This window comes from Molossus molossus, unplaced genomic scaffold, assembly GCF_014108415.1.
Source record: "Molossus molossus isolate mMolMol1 unplaced genomic scaffold, mMolMol1.p scaffold_m16_p_19, whole genome shotgun sequence".
NCBI lineage: Eukaryota > Metazoa > Chordata > Mammalia > Chiroptera > Molossidae > Molossus > Molossus molossus.
The window spans coordinates 42,106,660-42,126,212 of NW_023425354.1; the positions used below are offsets into that span (position 1 = coordinate 42,106,660).

At 41.7% G+C, this 19,553-nt stretch overlaps 1 protein-coding gene and 1 pseudogene across 2 annotated transcripts in view; one reads left to right on the forward strand and one right to left on the reverse strand.

Annotated features, from left to right (window-relative positions):
- The window catches only part of YWHAE (tyrosine 3-monooxygenase/tryptophan 5-monooxygenase activation protein epsilon), a 55,548-nt gene that overhangs the window by 25,090 nt on the left and 10,905 nt on the right, over window positions 1-19,553 (reverse strand). The gene's annotated exons all lie outside the window — the stretch shown is intronic.
- LOC118633881 lies at window positions 3,926-4,360 on the forward strand (annotated as a pseudogene).

The following is a 19,553-nucleotide window of genomic DNA, read 5'->3' on the forward strand; positions in this document are numbered from 1 at the left end:
GACTGCCAAAAACAGAATCAACACCATGACTTTAATTTAGCTTTGGTTCTTGGTTTTGCTTTTGAAGTAGTCACACATTCATTCAATAAACTTATTCACAAACAAAACACCTCATGTCAGGCACTGCTGCAAATGCTTTGCATGTTCCAATGCATTTAATCTTCTCAACAGACCTTTGAAGCAGGTACTAATATTCCCATTTCATATGAGGAAACTAATGAATGTGAAGGTTAAACTGGCTCAAATGTCACAAATTCATAAACTACAACTCAGACAATCTGACTCCAGACTTGTGTTTTGATTTAATCACGCTGCCTCAGATTTAAATGTCTTTATAGGAATCCTTTTATAAGTCCTTATATAAGAACAGGTGAAAGATAAATGGTTTCAATGACAACAGACACAAAAGCTTAATCCATTAAAATGTGGTTGGTTTGTGCTTAGAACCCATTTTTCCACCTACAAAGTTAACACCCTTACCCCAACATCTCCAAAAAGCTTATTGCCAATGCCTAGTAGAGAATAGATATATCCACGCCATTAATATCTCTACATCAACATCCCAATAAACTTGATTCTCCCAAGATTGTCCCTGCCAACTGGTAAAACAAGTCTGCTGAGTTTCAATAGTACTTTTAAAAAGACAGAGTACAAGATCTAAAAAAGGGGCACATCTCCAGCTATTAGATTGACCAGAAGTTAGCAACAAGGGCCAATTCTATAGTTCCTAATAAGATCCAGGGTCAGGGTGAAAGCAAAACGTTAACAATCAGCCATGGGAAAACAAGCTGGCTCTGTAATGGCTAAGAGAATTAACATGCCTCATACCAAAGCATACCACGGGTCATAACCATAATTTCTTCCAATATGAAAAAAAAATGTTTGGCAGTTGTTACAACACATAACCCTGACTTTAAAAGACAGAAAACTGAAGCTAAGAGTAACTTGCCTGAAGTCACACAACTAATAAGTAGTAAAACCAGACTAACTTAAGTGCCTGAGCTCTTAACCACATTCAACCATCTTTCCAAGTAAAGTACTCATAGAAACAAATTCTTTTTTTTTTAAATCCTCCCCCGGGGATATTTTTCCATTTTTTGTACAGATAGAGTGGGAGGAAGGGAGAGGAAGGGAGAGAGAGAGAAACATCGACGTGAAGGGGCACATCGAGTGGCTGCCACCCGCATGACCAACCAGGGCCAGGGACAAACTGCAACCAAAGCACGTGCCCTTAGCGGGAACCGGACCCGGGTCTCTCCGGACCGCAGGCTGATGCTCTAACCACTGAGCCAAACTGGCCAGGGCCAAATTCTTAAGCCCAAGAGCTCTGAAGGTAATTCCCCATGGAAAGAAAAGGGCCTTGGCATCACACATTGCCCTAAACATGTTCAGTAATTCAAGGTTCTGTAGAGATCTTGGGTTTGTTTTATGTAAAGGTTGATCAATCAGCTGGCCAATGACCTTTCCTCTTTGCTTGGGAAACCATTTACACCCTCCGGATCAAACTCAAACACCCTATTCTGTGAACAAACTTTCCCTATCCTCTCAAATCTATGTTCCTATTTCTCTGTAGAGTAAAGGTTCAGTGTTTTTTTTCCCCCCATCAAATATAACCTTTCTAAGAGAGCATGAACTGTATCTTTTTTTAAATAATTTTTCTTTATTAATTTTCGAGAGGGAGGAAGAGAGAGTGAGAAATAGAAACATAGATGAGAGAAAATATCGACTGGCCGCCTCCTAAATGCCCCTCACTGGGGGTAGGGCCCACAACCTGGGCATGTGCCCTGACCAGGAATCAAACTGGAGACCTCCTGGTGCATGGCTCAACACTCAACCAATGAACCACACCAGCCGGGCGAACCAGAGATTCTAATGTCATTTCTCAGCAATTTCAATAGGCCCTTTTGCTGCAGCCCATTTTATTTAGTAGAAAATTTCATTGTATCTGTACCTAAAAAACTCTGAGACCCAACGAATCATCCTGAAGGTCTGAGCTCTAGTCAAAAAAACTATAAAGGGAATTTAGTATGGGTGTCCTATGTCATCACACTTTAGCAAAGTGCCTATAATAAACTCTTCCCAACTAACAAGACTACATTTACAGACTTAAAATATGAAGTACTACCTGGTGAGTGTGGCTCAGTGAATTGAGAATCATCTATCTCATGGACTGAGAGGTCCGGTTTGATTCCCGGTCAGGGCACATGCCCAGGTTTCCGGCTCGATCCCCAGTAGGGGTGGGCAGCAGTAAGCCAATCGATGTTTCTCTCTCACACTGATGTTTCTCTCCCCCCTTCCTCTCTAAAACAATCAAAAAAATTCCTTTAAAATATGAAGTGCGTAGTATTATTATATGATCTGACCTTGAATCCTGTACATGCAATGCCTTAAAGGAGAACCTGCACAATCTCATAATACAGTGTAAGAGTCAAGGCATTTGAGAATATTCTGAGAATCTAGTATGCTATCTTACTGATTAATCTGCTATAGTATATCAGTAAACAAGATAGAAAGTGGAGGATTAGCCCTGGCTGGTTTGGCTCTGCAGCACAGCGTAGGCCTGCAGACCAAAGAGTCGCGGGTTCGGTTCTCCCTAGGGGCACATACAAAAAAACAAACAAACTTCTTTGCCCTAGCCAGTTTGGCTCAGTGGTTGAGCATCAGCCTGTGGACCAGAGAGTCCCGGGTTTGGTTCCCGCTAGGGGCATGTACCACAAAAAATAAAATAAAAAATACACACACACACGGCTACTATAAATAGAAATTAAGTTTTGGCAAGGAAAACTGGAACCTATGCCGTTGATGGGCGTGTAAAATGGTACCTCTGTGTGTAAAACTGTGGTGGTGGTTCCTCAAACAATATTAACAGAATTATCATATGTCCCAGCAATACACTTCTGGGTACATACCAAAAAGAATTGAAAGCAGGGTCTTGAAAAGATATTTGTACACTCATGTTCATAACAGCATTATTCATAATAGCTAAAAGTTGGAAACAATCCAACTGTTTATTGATGGATAAATGCGTTAAAAAAAAATGAGATGCATATGCACACACAAAATGGAATTATTATTCAGTCTTAAAAAAGAATAAAATTCTGCCCTGGCCAATGTGGCTGAGGTGATTCAGCATCACCCCACGCACAGAAAGGTTGCAGGTTCAATTCCCCATCAGAGCATATGCCTGGGGTTTCGGGCTCCATCCCTGGTAGGGGGGTGTGTAAGCAGCAGCCAGTCAATGTTTTGCTCTCACATCAATGTTTTTCTCTCTCCCTCTCTCTAAAAATCAATTAAAATTTTTTCTTAAAAAAAAAAAAAAGGAGCCCTGGCCGGTTTGGCTCAGCGGTAAGAGCGTTGGCCTGCGGTCCGGAGAGACCCGGGTTCGGTTCCCGCTAAGGGCGCGTGCTTTGGTTGCGGTTTGTCCCCGGCCCTGGTTGGTCGTGCGGGTGGCAGCCACTCGATGTGTGCCTTTCACGTCGATGTTTCTCTCTTTTTCCCTCTCTCTCCCTCCCACTCTATCTGTAAAAAAAAAAAAAAAAAGGAAATTCTGCAATATGCTACAACACAAATTGCCCTTGAGGATATTAAGCTAAGTGAAAGAAAAAACAGTAACAAGAGACAAATACTGTATGATTCTACTTACATGTAGTACTCTTAGTTAAAAGCATAAAAATAGGAAGTATAATGTTAGTTGCTAGGGGATGAGAGAAAGGGAGAAGAGAGTTTTATAAGAATGCTTTCAGATTTACAAGAAAAGAGTTATGGGGATAGACAGTTGTGATGGCTGCACAAAAATGTGAATACATTTAATACCACTAAATTGTACACTTAAAAATGGGTAAGATACTAAATTGTGTATATTTTAACACAGTTTTTTAAAAAGACTAAGATGGGCATGCAGCTGGAGCTGGGTGGCAGCTGGAGTATGTCGGCCCCATTTGAGGAGCGCAGTGGGGTGGTTCCGTGCGGGACACCGTGGAGCCAGTGGTACCAGACCTTGGAGGAGGTGTTCATTGAAGTTCAGGTATAGCCAGGCACTCGCGCCCAAGATATCCAGTGCGACCTGCAGAGCCGGCATGTGGCGCTGGTGGGCAAACTCTTTGATTCTACAATAGCTGATGAGGGAACATGGACTTTGGAGGACAGAAAAATGGTTCGTATTGTTCTTACAAAGACAAAAAGAGATGCAGCAAATTGTTGGACTTCTCTTCTAGAATCTGAATATGCAGCTGATCCTTGGGTACAAGACCAAATGCAGAGAAAACTTACATTAGAAAATCCTGGTTTTGACTTCAGTGGAGCAGAAATCTTAGGAAACTATACTAAAGGTGGACCAGATTTCTCAAATCTGGAGAGATAGCTGCTTTATTTTTTTATTTTTTTTTTGCTACTATCTGTGGACTTCGCAGATGGTGCCTGCTGGATCAAAGGATCAAATCATGTGGTGGGAGACAAATGTGGATGCCGCAGTTAACAAAATGCAAAGTATATTTAAATATGGTTCTAAAAATTGTATTCAAGTATGATTTACATAGGAAACATCTTAAATACTATGGGAACTGATCTATTGATGTATGATAACTTTTTTTTTGGACTTGTTTTTGCTCAGCATGAAGTTTTGTATGCTGCATTTTTCTAATTTCATATTTAACTTATATTTTCAATACAAAAAGATTAGGGTATAGATCTTATGAAATGACAGGGTGCCTTCAGGAAAAATTCAGTTTTTTTTGTTAATGAGTGTGATGCAGGAATAACGTTCAATAAACTTTTCTAAATGGGAAAAAAAAAAGACTAAGATGAACCAAGTGTGAAACTGTGAAGTCCCTTTCTCAGTGATAAGTAATCCAGTTAACAGACATGGTAATGATGAAGATGGAATCTTCAGCTGACTGGGTGGGCACTGTTGAAAAAACTCCTACCCCGAAGACTCAACATGAGAAGAAACTTAAGATAATAAATTTAATTTTAATGTGCATGAAGACAAGCTTCCCAAATCACTATGTCAAATGAAAAGAATGCAAAAAAAAAAATAGTTAGGGACAACACAGCACCATGATGAGAAAATACAGAGGTGGGAGCAAGGGTATCTATGTAAATTGTAAAACTCTCCATAAAACTCACCTCATAATTATAAAACTCATCTCAGTAAAAATGGATCCAGACCAATCATAAGCTATTAGGCATGGTTGCTTGAAATTGTTTGTTTGGGATCTATCAAAATATATTTTATATGCATACATCCAGACTAACATATAGATAAGTCTTCACCCCGTAAGATAAATTAATGTAATAGTTCTATGAGAGCACTTCTTCAAAAGACATCTTAGCCCTGGCCGGTTTGGCTCAGCGGTTAGAGCGTCGGCTTGCGGTCCTGAGAGACCCGGGTTCGGTTCCCGCTAAGGGCGCGTACCTCGGCTGCAGTTTGTCCCCGGCCCTGGTCGGTTGTGCGGGTGGCAGCCACTCGATGTGTTCCTTTCACATCGATGTTTCTCTCTCTCTCTCTGTTCCTCTCTCTCCCTCCCACTCTATCTGAACAAAAAATGGAAAAATGTCCTCGGGTGAGGATAAAAAAAAAAAAAAAAAAGCAAAAGACATCTTAAATTAGAAGTGGCAGAGTAAGACCTGTACTTTTCAACAAAATGCCACCATCTTTCCCTCACATTGAGTTTTCTTTTATTACATGACTATTACCTTAGATGTTTTACAAAATAACTAAAAACTTGAAGAATACAATAGAAAAGATTCAGAATCACAGAGAGCCATTCTGCAGTAGAACAGCAAGCAGAAGAGAACAAATACACTGAATCATTTTCTCATGTGCTGAGGAAAAAAAGAATTTTATCCCTGATGATAAAAGAAAGGTGAACTTGCCCTGGCCAGTTTGGCTCAGCGGTTAGACCAAAGAATCCTGGGTTCGATTCTGGCCAAGGGCACGTACCTCGGTTGCAGTTCGTCCCCAGCCCCAGTTGGGGTCGTGCAGGTGGCCATCAGTCAATGTGTCTCTCTCACACTGATGTTGCTTGCTCTTGCTCTTGCGCGCGCGCTCTCTCTCTCTCTCTCTCTCTCTCTCTCTCCCTCCTTCCCTCCCTGTCTAAATATAAATGGAAAATATCGTCAGGTAAGGATTTAAAAAAAAAGGAAGGGGAATTTAGCAGGGGAATGTCAACAGTTTAGATTTTAGGAATGTTCCCATTTTATGATTATCAAAGAAGCTATTAATACTGAGAACTAGGATGCCTATATAAAGATGAATGGCTCTTGGCATGACCTCCTTGGGGTAAGCCCACTCAAATCCCCTTTTTGAGTGAATTGTCTTTCTCCTAAACTCTATGACACTTGCAACCAGGGGCAATGGGTAACTGCAGCTCCTCACAGGCTAACTCCCTGAACTTGCCTCCAAGGCCCCATTTCTCTGACTTTCCAGTGAGCTGACAACAGCCCTGCCTTGGCTCACACTTCTTTCCATTAATATCTCTACAGAGCCAAAGCAGCAGCCCCACCTAGGCGCTCTCCTATTGCTTCTTCTACCCTAGGCCCTTCCTGTTTCAATATCTCAAAATAAAAAAAAAGGTTTTTTTTAATGAATGGCTCTTGCACCATATGTAGAGAGAGAGAGTGTGTGTTTCTTTCTTTCTCTCTCTCTCTCTCTCTCTCTCTCTCTCTCCTGGGCTGAAAGGAAAATAGAGAAGTATAGCAGCAAAGGAAAACCTGAAGTCTAGATTTGGGGGTGGGGTCCCCAATAAAAAACTGAAACCCAGACCTGTGCCAGCAGCAGTACTGGGAGAATAACTAGATTGAAGACCAAAGGGAGAATTAGGAGACTTAAGATAAAAGAGTTCAGGATGGCCAGAGAGCTTAATGTGATAAATGTTTCCTTAAAATCTCAATACTTAGTTCTCAAAAAATGTAGTTTAGAAATCAAGGAATAGCCCTAGCCGGTTTGGCTCAGCGGTTAGAGCGTTAGCCTGCGGTCCGGAGAGACCCGGGTTCAGTTTCCGCTAAGGGCATGTAACTTGGTTGCAGTTTGTCCCCGGCCCTGGTTGGTCGTGCGGGTGGCAACCACTCGATGTGTCCCTTTCACGTCGATGTTTCTCTCTCTCTCTCTCCCTCCCACTCTATGGAAAAATGTCCTCGGGTGAGAATTAAAAAAAAAAAAAAAAAAAAAAAAGAAATCAAGGAATAAAAAGGATCTCCGCCAGAAAAATCAGTCTGCAGAGGGGGAAGTGTTACGATTCATTCCTATTCTAAGGCATGCCAAGAAAACAAAATATCCTTCATATGCATGTGCATATTTAACATACCAGCCAAAGGATTATTTCATTCATCTTTAAAGAATCCAGTAAGTAAGTTCTAAGCAACTCTGCCTCCCCCAAGATTCTGGAAAGTAGAGAAGCCTTAATATAATCAATCCACTTAGCATCTCAAAAGTGAAACACAGAAAACAGTAAACATGTTTTAAATTTTATCTAAAGAATCAATAGCCATGTATTATGATAACTCTGTATCCCCAAAGGATATAGAATAAGTTTGCTTGGAAACTAAAAAATTCCCCAAATCTCAGAGGGTTGACACACCAAAGGTTTCTTTCTCACTCAAATGTTTAAGTGAGGGTATACCATCATGAAATTGTATCATTTGATACTTGAGTTTCCCTTGTAAAAAAAAGCAAGGAAAGAAACATAAGAATCAGGAAAGGGTTTTTCACTGCCTCTACAATTATATATATTCTTACACATAATTTCTGCTCCGATTTCATTAACCAAAACAGTTTACATGAATGACCCTAATGCCTAAGTACAAGAAGTTAGGAAGTCCTGGCTGGTTTGCTCAGTGGTTAGAGTGTGGGCCCACTGACCAGGGGTCATGGGTTCGATTCCCAGTCAAGGGCTCATACCTGGGTTGCAGATTTGATCCCTGGCCCCAGTCAGGGTCATTTGTGAGGCACCCACCCAATCAATTTGTCTGTCTCACATCGATGTTTCTCTCTCTCTCTCTCTCTCCCCCCTCCCTCCCTTCCACTCTATCTAAAAATTAACAGAATAACAAATTCCGGGGTGAGTATTAACACACACACACACACACACACACACACACACAAAAGAAGTTGGGGAAAAGAGAGCAGAAACACAAGTGTCTCAACATTTTTAAAATTTTTTAGCACAATGAAATCACACTAAAAAAAAAAAAAGGCTGTCGAGTAAAAACAAACATTTAAAAGAACACAAATACACATAGGAACTATGACCAAATAATGCACACCACAAATTTTGTCTATGGTTAATGGTACCACAGCAACAACTTAAAATGTCCCAAGTTAAATTTTTCTTATTGTATTTGATTAAAAAGTATAAAAGTTTGTTAGGGGAAAAAAGGTACTAAATCTAAGAGAAATTTACCAGATGAATCTTTACTTAAGAATAGTCAAAAAATGTTTGACTAAATTTATACAACAGATGCAGTCTTCTTTTGGGTACTCTGTTCTCATGTTAATATTAAGGGCATTTCTGCAGTTCTGTTAAGTCAATGTCCAGGTGTTATGTTGCTTTCAAATGATCTGGTGGACTTAAGACAACCTCCAAGAAATGAGTGAAATTATCAGCCAAGCAAAACTTGAATAATCACTAAACATAATCAATTAATACACAATTCAGTGACAATCAACATTCTATTTTATAGATTTCTAAGACAACCAAATATCTTGGTAGTAAAGACTCTGCAGTTAACATTTAAGAATAAATATATAGAAAAATAGTAAATTTATTCCTAAGAAAGTTTTCATATACTTTCTATATCGTACTAAAAATACTCTACTAGTGACATCAGTATTTTTTTCAACCTCGCCTGAAGACATTTTTCCACTTTTTTTTTATTTGTTCGGATAGAGTGGGAGGAAGAAAGAGAGAGAGAAACAAAGACGTGAAAGGGACACATCAGTGGCTGCCACCTGCATGACCCAACCTGGGCCGCGGACAAACCGCAACCAAGGTACATGCTCTTAGTGGGAACTGAACCTTGGTCTCTTGGGACCGCAGGCCGATGCTCCAACCGCTGAGCCAAACTGGCCAGGGCTAGAGACATCAGTTTTGTACCACAAAGCATGGAAAAGAAATTTGACTTGAACAATTTTAAGAGTAGGTATTACCAGCTAACCATCAAAGAAATTCAGTTGGATCCCTATGGAACATGATTTCTGACAGAACTACACTCTAATAAACCCATCAGATTAAGCTGGTTACAAAACATTCTCAGCTAAACTAATTTATCTTGGTGGCCAAACATTAAACCCCTGCCAAATTTGATTTTAGTTTTCTCATAAATAATTCAGCTGCTGCCCTAGTCAGTTTGGTTCAGTGGTTAGAGCGTCAGCCCTCAAACTGAAGAGTGTTGGGTTCAATTCCTGACCCCAGTAGGGGTTCTGCGGGAGGCCCAATCAATGTCTCTCTCTCTCCCTCCCTCTCTTCCATTCTATCTAAAATATCAATGGAGCCCTGGCCGGTTTGGTTCAGCAGTTAGAGCGTCGGCCCACGGACCCGTGAGTCCCAGATTTGGTTCCTGCTAAGGGCATATACCTTGGATGCAGTTTGCCCTGGCCCTGATTGGAGTCGTGTCAGTGACTACCACTCGCTGTGTCTCTCACATCAATGTTTCTCTCTCTCTCTTCCTCCTCTCTCTCTCTCTCCTGCTCTATCTGAAGATAAATGCAAAAGGTGTCCTCAGGTGAGGATAAAAAAAAATTTGTTTTAAATATCAATGGAGCCTGACCAGTGTGGCTCAGTGGTTGAGCATCAATCCATGCACCAAGAAGTTGCCAGCTCGATTCTGAGTCAGGACACATGCCCAGGTTGTGGGCCAAATCCCCAGTCAGAGGACATGCTGGAGGCGGCCAATCAATATTCTCTCTCATCGATGTTTCTCTCTCTCTCGCTCCCCCCTCCCTCTCCCTTCCTCTCTCTCTAAAGATCAATAAAGAAAAAAATTTTTTTTGGAAAAAAAATATTATCAATGGAAAAATATCCTCAGGTGAGGATTAACAAAATAATAATAACTCAGCTGCTTATATCTGCCCAAAGTTTGTGATGCCATCACATTAAAAGGCTATTTGTACTGCCAAGGCCAGTATGCCTCAATGGTTAGCATTGGCCCACACACCAAAGGGTCTGAGGACCAATTCTTGGTAAAGGGCACATAACCTGGTTTGCAGGTAGGATCCTGGACCCAGTTGGGATGCACTTACGAGGGACACCAATCAACGTATCTCTCTCAAATCGATGTTTCTCTTTCTCTCTCTCTCCCTCCCCCCTCCCTCCCTTCCACTCTAAAAAGAGAAAGAAAAAAAAAATCAATGGAAAAAATATCCTAGAGTAAGGATTAACAACAACAAAAAAAGGCTATTTTGCACTTGTGGCCATGCTCCCAAATCTCTTAAGAGCTCTACAGGATACTAAAACACAATTTTACATTACTCAAAATTCTAATTCAATCTATTACATTATTTACTTTAATTCCAATAGTAACTAATGTGGAAAATATCTAAAGATTACTAAAAACCTGAGATTTGCAGCTTTAAGAGAAATGTATGCCTTGGCTGGGTAGCTCAGTTGGTTAGAGCATTGTCAAGATAACTCAAGGTTGCCAGTTCAAGCCCCAGTAAGGACACATACAAAAAACAACCAACTAATTCATAAATAACTGGAACAACAAATCAATGTGCCCCCCCAACCCAAATCAACTTTTTAAAAATCTGTATTTAAAAAAAGAAAAACAGGAAAATCACTTATATTTTCCTATTGAAGATAGAGGCTATAGCTGTAATAACTAGCTATATTTAGGTAAAATCAGCAAAATGTTATGAGATGTATATCTTTACATTGTGTTGGAAAAGAATTACAGACTTCCTATCAAGATGGCGGTGAAGGTTAAAAATGTATTTCGTCCTCCCACAATCACATCAAAGTTACAACTAAACTACAGAACAACCATCATTCAAAACCGCCTGAAATCAAGCTGAATGGAAGTCCTACAACTACAAAATTAAAGCAGCAGCCACATGGAGACTGGTAGAAGTGGAGGCGGAAGGGCTGGTCCCACACCCATGTGTGGTGGATAAAAATCAGGAGGACACCTAGGCTGGGAAGGTCCTCCCTGAGGAGTGAGGGGTCTCCGTCCCACACCAGGCGTCCAGCTCAGGGTTCCAGTGCCAGGAAGAGAATCCCCATCACTTGTGGCTGTAAAACCAGCAGGAACTAAGGCTGAAGAAGGCTGAGGAAGGCTGGAGCCCCAGGCAGCTCCTCTTAAAGGGCCCACTCATGGACTTACTCAGACTCGAATCCTCCAGGCTCCAGCATGGGAGAAGCAGCTTGAAAGGCACCAGAGACATCTGGGGAAAAACTGATTTGGCATTGGAGTGAAGGCTGGAGAGATGTGCTGTCGGAGGTCTTTGTTCCTTTGGTGAGCCCTTCCCTGGGGCGGCAGACAGTAGCCATATCTGGGACTCCAACAACCTGGCTCACAGTTTGCCCCACCCTGGTGATTCCCTGAAGCCCCGCCCCACCCAACGTTGAGGCCCACCCAAGCTGTTGCCAGTTGCTTTATCATAGGATTGGCCTGTCTTGGATTCTTCTACAGGTTTTCCTAAATTCTTTCAAACAAGCAGCATCTGGTCTCAGCTAGTTAAGTAATACATAGAAACAAAGAAACAAACACAAGGAGGCATCCAAAATAAGGAGACAAAGAAACAGGTCCCAAATGAAAGAACAGAACAAAACTCCAAAAAGAAAGAACTCAGTGAAATAGAGATAAGCAACCTAACAGATGCAGAGTTTAAAACACTGCTTATAAGGATGCTCAATGAACTTAGTGAGAACTTCAATGAACTTAGTGAGCCTCAAGAACATTAAAAAGAACTAGTCAGAAATAAAGGATGCACAGTCAGAAATGAAGGAGGCACTAAATTAAATAAAAAATAATTTGCAGCCCTGGCCAGTTTGGCTCAGCGGTTAGAGCGTCGGCCTGTGGTCCGGAGAGACCCGGGTTCAGTTCCCGCTGAGGGCATGTGCTTCGGTTGCAGTTTGTCCCTGGCCCTGGTTGGTCGTGCGGCTGGCAGCCACTCGATGTGTCCCTTCACGTCGATGTTTCTCACTCTCTCTCCCTTCCCCTCTCTCCCTCCCACTCTATCTCTACAAAAAATGGAAAAATATCCTCGGGTGAGGATAAAAATAAATAAATAAATAAATAAATAGCACAGAAGCAAACCATCGATCTGAAATATAAGGAAGCAAAATACACCCAATCAGAACAGCAAAAAGAAAAAGAATCCCAAAAAATTAGGATAGTGTAAAGAGCCTCTGGGACAACTTCAAACACACCGACATTCGCATCTTGGGGGTGCCAGAAGGAGAAGAGAGAGAACAAGAAATAAAAACCTATTTGAAACAATAATGGCAGAAAATTTCCCTAACTTGGTGAAGGAAAACAGACATACAAGTCCAGGAAGCACAGAGAGTCTCAAACAAGATAAACCCCAAGACACATCATCATCAAAATGCAAAAGGTTCAAGACAAAGAGAGAATCTTAAAAGCAGTAAGAAAAAAGCAATTAGTTACCTACAAGTGAGTTCCCATAAAGCTGTCGGCTGACTTCTCAAAAAGAAACTTTGCAGGCCAGACAGAAGTGGCAAGAAATATTCAGAGTGATGAAAAGCAAGAACCTACAACCAAGATGACTCTATCCTGCAAAGCTGTCATTTAGAATCCATGGTCATCCAGAGTTTCCCATTCCCTGGCTGGTTTGGCTCAGCGGTTAAAGCTTCGGTCCATGGACCGGAGAGTCCTGGGTTCCGTTTCTGCTAAGGGCACCTACCTCGATTGCAGTTTGTTCCTCAACTGGGGCCATGTGGGTGGCAACCAGTCTGTGTGTCTCTCTCATATCAATGTTTCTCTCTCTCTGTCTTCACACCCTCTCCCTCCCACTCTATCTGAAGATAAATGCAAAAATGTCCTCGGGTGAGGATAAAAAATAAAAATAAAAAATTTCCCAGACAAGAAAAAGCTAAAGGAGCTCATCACCACCAAACTATTATTATATGAAATATTGAAGGAGCTTTTTTCTTTTTTTATCCTCACCCAAGGACATTTTCTCATTTTTTGTTCAAATAGAGCGGGAGAGAGAGAGGAAGAGAGAGAGAAACATCGACGTGAAAGGTACACATCGAGTGGCTGCCACCCACACAACCCAACCAGGGCCAGGGACAAACTGCAACCGAGGTACATGCCCCCAGTGGGAACCGAACCCAGGTCTCTCTGAACCACAGGCTGATGCTCCAACCGCTGAGCCAAATCGGCCAGGACTTGAAGGATCTTCTTGAAGAAAAAGATAAAAAATATGAACAAACAAAATGGCAATAAATACATATCTATCGACAATTGAATCTACAAACAAAATGAACAAGCAGAACAGAAACATTCTCATTGATACAAAGAACATTTAGTTGGTTGCCAGATGGGAGGGGGTTTGGGGGAATGGATAAAAAAGGTGAAGGGATTAAGAAGTACAAATTGGCCCTGGCCGGTTTGGCTCAGCGGTTAGAGCGTCGGCCTGCGGTCCTAAGAGACCCGGGTTCGGTTTCCGCTAGGAGCGCGTACCTGCGGTTAGAGCGTCGGCCTGCGGTCCTAAGAGACCCGGGTTCGGTTTCCGCTAGGAGCGCGTACCTCGGTTGCAGTTTGTCCCCGGCCATGGTCGGTTGTGCGGGTGGCAGCCACTCGATGTGTTCCTTTCACGTCAATGTTTCTCTCTCTCTCTCTGTTCCTCTCTCTCCCTCCCACTCTACCTGAACAAAAAATGGAAAAATGTCCTCTGGTGAGGATAAAAAAAAAAATTAAAAAAAAAAAGAAATAAACTAAAGAACTTATATGTATATATGCATAACGGACACAGACAACAGTGTGGGGAAAGGCAGGAGGGGGGCAGAGTGGGGAGGAGGGGGTTAATAGGGGGAAAATGAGGAACATCTGTAATACATTCAACAATAAAGATAAATTAAGGGAAAAAAGGGAATTATATAGGGAAAAAATTTTTTTAATTATTTTTTTTCTTTACTGATATATTAGAGAGACAGAGGAAGAGAGAGGAAGAGGGAGATGGAAACATTGATGAGAGAGAACATCAATTGGTCACCTCTTGCATGCCCCCCACTGGGGATCAGGCCCACAACCTGGGCACATGCCCTGACCGGGAATTGAACTGGTGACCTCTTGGTGCATGGGTCAACGCTCAACCACTGAGCCACACCAGCTGGGCAGGAAAAATTTAAAGTAAACAATTTGGCGAGGTTTAGAAGCCACTCCTGAGATTTTTCATTAAACAATGGCTTAAGTGAACAAGATTAATTAATTGACATCTAAATTATGTTGAGTACTATGCAAGAAACAGAGTACTGAAATAACATAGGTGGTCTGTGCCCAGTCGGTGTGGCTCAGTGGATTGAGTGTTGTCCCATGGACTGAGTGTCCCACTTCGATTCCTAGTCAGGGCACATACCTGGGTTGTGGCTCGATCCCCAGTGGGGAGCGTGCAGGAGGTGGCTGATAAGTGTTTCTCCCTCACACTGATGTTTCTCTCTCTCTCCCTTCCCCTCTCTCTTTAAAAAAAAAAAAATCAAAATCATATTTTAAAATAGGTCTGGGAAGTCTCCCTGAAGAGATTCTATTCTATTCTAGTTAACACTTTCACTCTTCCGGTCGTTTCTACCTTGCACTCTTCTTAGACAAAAAATAACACACATTTTTGTGAAACAGTATGGTAGAAAAACACTAGCTTTATAGCCAGATGGATTCAGATTAAATTTTCACTTCAGTTTAGATGTTTAATTACATGCTATTTGACTTATGTGTCACTTAACCTCTATAAGCTTGTTTCTTCACCTATAACTTTGAAGATTACCTCTCATTGAATTATGAAAAGTAAAATGAGACTGCATAGTAAATTCTCTGGTACACTACAGGAAGTCAACAGTGTGTTAAAATCCTTTTCTTTGATTGCCTATCTTCCAAAATTAGACACACCCAAACAACACAAGCTGGGTTGGCCCAGTTGATTAGAGGATTGTCCTGATAGGCTAAGGATTCAGGTTAAATCACCAGGTCAGGGGATATACAGGAATCAGCCAATGACTGCAAACATGAGTGGAATATCAAATCAGCATTTCTTTCTCTCAAAAAATAAAATAAAAAATAAAAACACACACATAGAAATCCAAATGGATGTAGGACAGTTTTCCTTGACATAGCAGCCCATAATGACCTCAGTTCCCCTTCTCTAAAATTCCTGTTATCACAGAACTTGGTACGAATAAGTGTTGTTTTAAGCCTCAGTTCTCCTTAAACTAGACTGCAAACTCCACAATCTTAGCTATTATCATAAATTATTTTATCATTCTTAAAGGGGACCACATTCCCAAGACATTCTCAATAATACCCACTGATTAAAAAGTCCAAGAATGGGCCCTTGCTGGTTTTGCCCCGCGGTTAGAGCATCAGTCCACAGACCAGTGTGTCCCAAGTTTGGTTCCCACAAAGGGCACGTACCTACGTTGCAGTTTGTCCCCGGCTAGGGTTGTGTGGGTGGCAACCACTCGATGTGTCTCTCTCACATCGTTGTTTCTCTCTCTCTTCCACCCTCTCCCCTCCTGCTCTATCTAAAGATAAATGAAAAAATGTCCTCAGATGAGGATTAAAAAAAAAAAGCCTTAAGAAAAAAGCTGCAGTAGTAAAAGATGAAGGCATAGGGGCATATTAACAATAAATTGTTAGGAAGAGGGAAAAAAACTGACTTAACAGCCACTTCTCAAAAGAAAAAGCCAAAGTATCCCGTAGTCATTCCATCAATGACCCCAAATACTACGCCTGAAAGATAACCTACTAAAAAGATACATAAAGAAAAGGTAGAGGACCCTGGCCACTGTGGCTCAATTGGTTGGGCATCATCTCTTACACCAAACGGTCGTAGGTTTGATTCCCAGGGAGGTCAAGTGCCTACATTGCAGATTTGACCCCCAGTTGGATACATGCAGGAGGCAATCAATCAATATTTCTCTCTCTCTCAAATCAATCAATCAATGAAAGAAAAGGTAAAGGGCCACACTGCTGTATCATTAGGTTCCTAGAGTTTCTTATTTAGCCCTTTATAAAGCTTTAGTATGGTATCAATGAGTTAAGAGCAGTGGTGTTTTTCTTATGCTCAACATTGTTTAATTTCTCTATTCGTTGATTAAATAGAATATTTTTTAAATATTTTTTATCCTCGCCTGAGGACATTTTTGCATTTATCTTCAGATAGAGCGAGAGGGAGAAAGGGGGGAAGAGAGAGACAGAAACATCAATGTGAGAGAGACACATCGAGTGGTTGCCACCCACACAAACCCAACCGGGCTGGGGACAAACTGCAAGTGAGGTACATGCCCTTAGCAGAAACCAAACCTGGGTCTCTCCCGTCCATGGGCCAACGCTCTAACCGCTGAGTCAAACCAGCCAAGGCTAAATAGAATAACATTTAAACATACTCAATGACCATGTGGAAGAGCTAGGAGGTTGAAGAATTACGGGCTAGTCAGATTTCAAAGCTAAAAAGAAAATCTCACAATGAGGGAGGGAAAAGGATAGCAGAAAAAAATTCCACATTAATAAATGGGATTCTACTGGTTACAGTTAAGGAAGCTTATTACTACTGCATAATCTAATAAATCCAAGCATTTTGTTAGAGCTGCATTCTACCAACTGTAAGTATACCACTAAGACCAATTCTCTTTTGGAAAAAAAACAGCCAGGGCCTTTCCATTCTCTTTATTCTGTAAACTAGCAACCCCCACCCCCCAAAATCCAAAGGTAAATTACAGCCATTAATTCTGTTGGGGGAGGGTGGGACCACCAGTATTTCATGTACCACCTTTTCTCCAAAATGGTCAAAATATCTGGGGTCCCTATGTTGCACAGTTCCAGGAAAAATTGTACTACACAGTAACCCTGAAAGTACTGCTTTAAAAGAATTGCAAACTACCTGGCAGGTGTGGCTCCGTGGTTGAGGATGGCCCATGCACCAAGAGGTCACCAGTTCAATTACTGGTCAGGGCACATGCCCAGGTTGTGGGCCCAATCCACAGTAGAGGGCATGCAGGAGGCAGCCAATCGATGTTCTCTCTCATCAATGTTTCTCTCTCTTTCTCCCTCTCCCTCTAAAATCAGTAAGAAAATAAAAATCCCTCCCCTTAAAATAAAGAAAGAAAAGAACTGTGAACTGATGCCCTGGCCTGTTTGCCTCCATGGTTAGAGTGTCGGCCTGTGAACCAGAGAGCCCCGGGTTTGGTTCCCCCTAAGGGCACATACCTCGGTTGCAGTTTATCCCCAGCCCAGATTAGGGTCATATGGGTGGCAACCACTTGATGTGTCTGTCTCTTTCACATCGATGTTTCTCACCTCTCCCTCCCTCTCCCTCCAGGTTCTATCTGAACATAAATGCAAAAAAAAAAAAAAAGAAATGTCTTAAGGCGAGGATAACATAACCAAAAAAATAACTGCAAACTGAGCAAATCTGAATCCATTATTTTGATACAAAGAAAAAATGGACAGACCTAGAAAGTGAACATTAGAGCCCAGCTGGTGTGGTTCAGTAGTTGAGCGTCAACCCATGCGCCAAGGTCGCCAGTTAGATTCCCGGTCAGGGCACATGCCCAGGTTGTGGGCCTGATCCCCACTGCGGGGTGTGCAGGAGGCGGCTAGTTGATGTTCTCTCATTGGTGTTTCTATCTCTCTCCCTCTCTCTTCCTCTCTAACATCAATAAAGAAAAAAAAAATTTTAAAGAAAGTAAACATGAAATCAATTTAGGTAAGTACAAAAAGCGAAATCAACCTCAGGTAAAGTATTAACATACAATCCCCTCAATAATCCTGGTGCTTCCTTAAAAGCTTGAGGCCTGCCCTGGCTACTATGGCTTACTTGGTTGGGCATTATCCCATGCACCCCCCCAAAAGAAGGTTGCTGGTTCAATGATTGGTCAGAGCACATGTTTGGGTTTCAATCATCAATCTCTTTTCCTCTCCTTTCCTCTCTCTCTAAAAATCAAAATTATTTTGCCCTAGCCAGTGTAGTTCAGTGGTTAGAGCACTGGTCTGCGCACCGAAGAGTCAAAGGTTCAATTCCCAGTCAAGGGCACCGTACCTGGGTTACAGGTTCGAACCCAGGCCCCAGTAGGGGCAAAAAGCTAGAAGTAATCAATGTCTCTTTCTGTCTGTCTCTGTCTCTGTCTTTCTCTCTCTACCCCTCCCACTGTAAAAATCAAGGGGAAAAAATATCCTCAGGTGAGGTTAACAAAAATAAATATCAATAAAAATGTTTTAATGTTTAGTGGTGTTTAAGAGAGAGGAAGGGATAGAAACATCAATCCGCTGCCTCCTGCACTCATCCTACTGGGGATGGAGCCCACAACCAAGGCATGTGTCCTGACCAGGAATCAAACCGGGACCTCAGTCCACGGGACAATACTCAATCCACTGAGCCACATTGACAGATCATATCAATAAAAATTTTTATTTTTATAAAACTTGAGGCATTCCAACCACCACTTAACATTAGGTTGAACCATATTAAACGCTCATTTTTGTAGGTCAGAAATTATTGAAGTTGGCAATTTCATACAGTTCAACCTTCAAATTCATTCAACACAAGAACAGAAATGAAAATTTGGAAAATGGGAGTTTATTAAGTAAGTTTCTCTATTAGATGAGTTGGCAGGAGAATCCAAAGTTGTAGAATCTGCTAAATTTGTGTTTTTCCATAGCCCTTAACTCTGCTGATTACAAGGCAAAAAAACTCTTACCATATAAATGAGAAAAACAAGCCCTGAGACTAAATGACATGCCTACAGGGACAATAATCAAAAATTAAAACATGGTACGACCGGTGTGGCTCAGTGGTTGAGCACTGACCCACGTACCAAGAGGTTGACAGTTCGATTCCCAATCAGGACACATGCCTGGGTTGTGGGCCCAATCTCCAGTGGGGGTCATGCAGGAGGCGGCCAACTGATGTTCTCTCTCATCGATATTTCTCTCTCTCTCTCTCTCCCTCTCACGTCCTCTCTAAAATCAATAAAGGAAAAAAAAAAATGACATGAGAGACCTCCCCTCAATTTAATGACTTTCTGGTCCAGTGCTACTTAATTTACTATCTCTTGTGACTCTCCATTGGGGGAGGGGGGGAGAGAGAGAAACATTGATGTGAAAGAGACACATTGACTGGCTGCCACTCACACAACCCCATCCAGGGCCGGGGACCATGCAACCAAGGTACATGCCCTTACAAGGAACCAAACCCGAGTCTCTCTAGACCGCAGGCCGACGCTCTAACCGCTGAGCCAAACCAGCCAGGGCACATTTCCTATGTTCTTAAACCTTATCTGTTACATGGGTGGTGTCCACTTTTCATGGTTGTTTTCGAAGACTGAAAGAATGATAAGCAACTGACACAGCTGTCAAATAATGGGATGGTATTATTACCACAG